Here is a 5,467-nt window from a genome sequence, read left to right on the forward strand (position 1 = left end):
CGCCCATTGCTGGTGATTGGTCCGTATAACAAAGCCAGATGAAAGCAGCGTTCGAAAAGGGGGCGGGGATATTCCTGCTACCATATAAGGGTAGGGGCGTGGCCGGGTTGGGGGCGTGGCTTATGGAGGGGGCGTGGCCTCTCCTCCCCCCCCCCCCCCCCCGGGTCTCTTTGGGGAGGGGGTTGGAGCCGCTGTGGGGAGGGGGCGGGGCCTGCGCACGGGGGGGGGCAGGAGGAGGGGCGGGGGCGTGAGGAGGGGCGGGGCCTCACTGACCCCGCCCCCCGCAGCTCCCCGCCCCCGCCCCCCTCCTGGAGGTTTTCACCCCCCCCGGGGGGGGCAGCAGCTCCTGCCCCGCGGAGCTGCCCCACGTCAAGGCCGAGCTCTCGGGTAGGGGGCGCTATGGGGCGGGATGGGGGGCGCTATGGGGCAGGAGGGGCGGCTCTATGGGGCGGGATGGGGGGCTCTATGGGGCGGGATGGGGGGCGCTATGGGGCAGGATGGGGGGCGCTATGGGGCGGGATAGGGGGCGCTATGGGGCAGGATGGGGGGCGCTATGGGGCGGGATGGGGGGCCCTATGGGGCGGGATGGGGGGCACTATGGGGCGGGATGAGGGGCGCTATGGGGCAGGATGGGGGGCTCTGTGGGGCGGGATGGGGGGCTCTGTGGGGTGGGATAGGGGGCTCTATGGGGCAGGATGGGGGGCCCTATGGGGCGGGATGGGGGGCGCTATGGGGCAGGATGGGGGGCCCTATGGGGCAGGATGGGGGGCGCTATGGGGCAGGAGAGGGGGCCCTATTGGGAAGTTTTGGGGCCCTATGGAGCAGGAGGGGGCCTGGGGAGGGCCCTATGGGGCAATAGGGGGCCCTATGGGGCAGCTGGGGGGGCTATGGGGCAGGATGGGGGCTGCAGGTGCCGCTGTGGGGCAGGAGGGGGGCTCTATGGGGCAGGATGGGAAGATGGCCATAGGGGAGCGTTTCTATGGGGCAATAGAGGATCCTGGGGGCTGTCAATGGGGCAGAACAGGATCTATGGGGCAGAATGGGATCTATGGGGCAGGGGGGTCTCTTGCTGCCGTGGGGGGCTCTGACCCCTTCCCCCCCCCAGAGACGGAGGCCAAAGCGCTGCTGAAGGAGCGGCAGAAGAAGGACAACCACAACCTGAGTGAGGGCCGGGGGGCGCTATGGGGCAGGGGGAGCTATGGGGCAGGGGGGGGCGCTATGGGGCAGGGGGGGCGCTATGGGGCTGGGGGCGCTATGGGGCAGGGGGGGACGCTATGGGGCTGGGGGGGCCCTATGGGGCAGGGGGGTGCTATGGGGCTGGGGGTCGTGCTATGGGGCTGAGGGGCTGCTGTGGGGCAGGGGGGGTGCTATGGGGCAGAGGGGTTGCTATGGGGCTGGGGCAGCCCTATGGGGCAGGGGGGGCGCTATGGGGCTGGGGTGGCCCTATGGGGCGGGGGGGGCGCTATGGGGCTGGGGGTTGTGCTATGGGGCTGAGAGGCTGCTGTGGGGCTGGGGGACTGTTATGGGGCTGGTGGGGCGCTATGGGGCTGGGGGAGTTGCTATCAGGTATGGGGACTGCTACCAGGTAGGGGAACCGCTATGGGGCTGGGAGGCCGCTATGGGGCAGAGGGGTCGCTATGGGGCTGGGGGAGGCCTGGGGGGCTCACGGATCTTCCCCCTCCCCAAGTCGAGCGGCGCCGACGCTTCAACATCAACGACCGGATCAAGGAGCTGGGAACCCTCATCCCGAAGTCCAGCGAGCCGTGAGTGGGGCCCAGGCGTCCGGGAAAGGGCCCAGGCGTCCGGGAAGGGGCCCAGGCGTCCGGGAAGGGGCCCAGGGATCCAGGAAGGGGCCCGGCGTCCGGGAAAGGGCCCAGGCGTCCGGGAAGGGGCCCAGGCGTCCGGGAGGGGCCAGGCGTCCGGGAAGGGCCCAGGCGTCCGGGAGGGGGCCCAGGCGTCCGGGCGGGCGTCCAAGGGGCCCAGGCGTCCGGGTGCCCCCCAGGGAGCCGCGCTGGAACAAGGGCACCATCCTCAAGGCCTCGGTCGACTACATCCGGCAGCTGCAGCGGGAGACGCAGCGCGCGCGGGAGCTGCAGCTGCGGCAGCAGCGCCTGGAGAGGGCGAACCGCAGCCTGCGGCGGCGCCTGCAGGTGCCCCGGGCGCTATGGGGCGCTATGGGGCGCTATGGGGCTGGGGAGCAGCTGGGGGGAGCTGTGGGGCGTTATGGGGCGCTATGGGGCTGGTGGGATGGCTGGGGGGGCTATGGGGCGTTATGGGGCGCTATGGGGCTGGGGAGCAGCTGGGGGGACTATGGGGCGTTATGGGGCGCTATGGGGCTGGGGAGCAGCTTGAGGGGGCTATGGGGCACTATGGGGCACTATGGGGCTGGGGGGCAGCTGGGGGGACTATGGGGCGCTATGGGGTGCTATGGGGCGCTATGGGGCGGGGGAGCAGCTGTGGGGCGCTATGGGGTGCTATGGGGCTGGGGAGCAGCTGGGGGGACTATGGGGCACCATGGGGCTGGGGAGCAGCTGGGGGGGGCTGTGGGGCGCTATGGGGCGCTATGGGGCACTATGGGGTGCTATGGGGCTGGGGGGGGCGCTATGGGGCTGGGGGAGCTGGGGGGCGCTATGGGGCTGGGGGAGCTGTGGGGTGGCTGGGGCTGGGGGGGCTATGGGGCGCTATGGGACTGGGAGAAGCTGGGGGGCTATGGAGCTGGGGAGGCGGCTGGAGGGTCCATGGGTCTGGGGGGGGGTCTCTATGGGTCTGGGAGGGGATCTCTATGGGGCTGGGAGGTCTCTATGGGTCTCTATGGGTCTCTATGGGTCTCTATGGGGCTGGGGGTTTCTATGGGTCTCTATGGGGCTGGGGGTCTCTATGGGTCTCTATGGGTCTCTATGGGTCTCTATGGGGCTGGGGCTCTCCGTGGGGCTGACCCCCCCCCCCCCCCGCAGGAGCTGGAGCTCCAGGCCCAGCTGCACGGGCTGCCCCTGAGCCCCCCCGCGGGGGAGGGGCTCGACGAGGCCCCGCCCCCCTTGGCCCTCCCGCTGCCCCTCCCCCCGCTGGCGGGGCTGGAGCTGGAGCTGCCCCTGCCGGGGGGGGCGGGGCTGCTGGCGGGGGGCGGGGCCCTCGGCGATGACGTCATCATGGACGGGCCCCTCCTCCTGGGCCCCCCCGGCGCCCTCCTGGCCTCGCCGGGGCCTCCAGCCCCCGCAGCAGCCTCAGCATGGAGGACGAGGCCTGAGCGCGCCGCCCCTTTAAGGGCCCCCCCGGGGCATTGCCCCTTTAAGGACACCCCAAGCCATGGCCCCTTTAAGGGGCCCCCCCCTCCGGGCATCGCCCCTTTAAGGGCTCCTCCGGGGCATGGCCCCTTTAAGGGCACGCCCCCCCGCCAAGAGCATGCTCTTTAAGAATTCGTTGCCATGGCCCTTTTAAGGCCCCCCCCCCCGGGACATAGCCCCTTTAAGGCTCCCGCTGGGGCGTCTCCCTTTAAGGACCCCCCCCCCCCCATGAGTATGGTCCTTAAGGACTCAGTGGTATGGCCCTTTTAAAGCCCCCCCCCCCCAACCCGGGGCGTGGCCCCTTTAAGAACACCCCCCCCCCGCCCCCCCCACCAATGAGCACGGTCTTTAAGGACTCATTGACATGGCCCCTTTAAGGCCCCCCCAAGGCATGGCCCTTTTAAGGACACCTTCCACCGGGACACGGCCCTTTTAAGGCCCCCCCCTCCCGGGCGTGGCCCTTTTAAGGCTCCCTCCCCCCACACATTGGGCCCAGCCCTTTGGGACTGCCCTGTTTTTACCATTGCCCAGCACAGTCCTTAAGAACTCATTGACATTGCCCTTTTAAGGACTCCCCACACACACACACACGCAGGGCCAAGACCCCTATCATTGCCATTGCCCTTTTAAGGACCCCCCATCAGCACCACCTTAAAGACTCATTGCCAAGGCCCTTTTTAAGGGCCCGCCCTAGTGGCGTGGCCCTTTTAAGGCGACCCCCTCCATAAAGAGCCTCTTTGGGGGGTAGCCCTTTTAAGACCCCGCCCCCAATGTTGCCACTTAAGGACCACCCCCCAGACCATGGCCCTTTTAAGGGGTCCCCACGTGGCATTGCCCTTTTAAGGCGTTGCCGACATGGCCCTTTTAAGAGCCCCCCCCCGAGCAGCATTGCCCTTTTAAGGCGGCTCCCCCTTTAAGAGCCGGCCCCGCCCCCGCGGAGGCCCCGCCCCCTCCCACGCGCTCCTGGGGGCTGGTCCCTCACGTGCCCCGCCCCCCGCCAAGCCCCGCCCTGCAGCAGGGACCCCGCCCCCCGCCGGCCCCGCCCCTAATTAAAGGGGCCGCTCCCGGGTGGGGGGAGGGGGTGGGACTGGATCCGACCCCCCCCCCCGGGCCCCGTTTTTTTACGGAACCTCCCGGAATCGGAAGCGCCGGGAATTAAACGGTTGGGAACGAGGCCCCGCCCCCGTGTCTCACCCTATGGGCCCTATAGGCGCCTATGGGGGCCGCCCTATGGCGTGGGGGGTGGGGGGGACACCTATGGGCCCTATAGGGCGGAGGGGAACCCTATGGAATCTATAGGTCGGGGGAGCCCTATGGTTTCCATGGCATCGGGGAGGGTCCTATGGGGCAGCCCTATGGAATCTATAGGTCACAGGGGCCCTATGGTCTCCATAGCGTCAGGAAGGGTCCTATAGACTCTATAGCCCCAGGGGGAACCCTATGGCCCCCATAGAGGGGCCCCAGCAGCCCCTATAGCGGCATAAGGGACCCGAGAGACCCTATAGGTGCTGGGAAACCTATAGAATTAGCCAAATTTGTGGTTATATATGTAAAAATATAAGTGTTTATGGGCTCTATAGCATCACAGGGGGCCTATGGGGCCCATAGGGGCCCCCGTGGGGCGGCCCCATTGACCGGGGCCCTATAGGGGGCGGCGACTCCTATAGGTTGCCCAGGCGACCGTCTCTATGGTTCCCTAGGAGGACCGTCTCTATGGTTTCCCAGGGACCCCTCTCTATGGTTCCCTAGGAGGACCGTCTCTATGGTTTCCCAAGAACCCCTCTCTACGGTTTCCTGGGAGGACTGTCTCTATGGTTTCCCGGGGCCCCGTCTCTATGGTTTCCGGGTATGTGTGGGGGGGGGAGAGCACCGTCTCTATGGTTTCCTCGCGCCTCCGGAGACGCCGCCCGGAGGCCTCACTCTCTATAGCCGCAACTTCCGGGTGCCCCGCGCTATGGTTGCCTAGGCGACCGCCTCTATGGTTCCCCACGCGGCCTCCGTCTCTATGGCCGGAAGTTGCGGCTTCCCCCCCCCCCCGCCTCCCTCCTCTATGCTCCGAGCCGCACAGAGCGCCGCACTTCCGGGAGGCCGCTCCTTCCGGCCCGGCGCCAGCGCGCCCGCCGCCGCCGCCGCCGCTCCGGGCCGCGTCTCTATGACCCGCCCTTAAAGGAGCCGCCTCCGCGTTA

General features: G+C 68.5%; 1 pseudogene; it reads left to right on the forward strand.

Annotated features, from left to right (window-relative positions):
* The first annotated feature begins 287 nt into the window (after window positions 1–287).
* LOC148590074 (transcription factor E3-like) lies at window positions 288–3,244 on the forward strand (annotated as a pseudogene).
* Window positions 3,245–5,467: the final 2,223 nt, after the last annotated feature.

This window comes from Tinamus guttatus, unplaced genomic scaffold, assembly GCF_059628265.1.
Source record: "Tinamus guttatus ecotype Peru unplaced genomic scaffold, ASM5962826v1 Tinamus_guttatus_pri_ptg001771l, whole genome shotgun sequence".
Lineage (NCBI taxonomy): Eukaryota > Metazoa > Chordata > Aves > Tinamiformes > Tinamidae > Tinamus > Tinamus guttatus.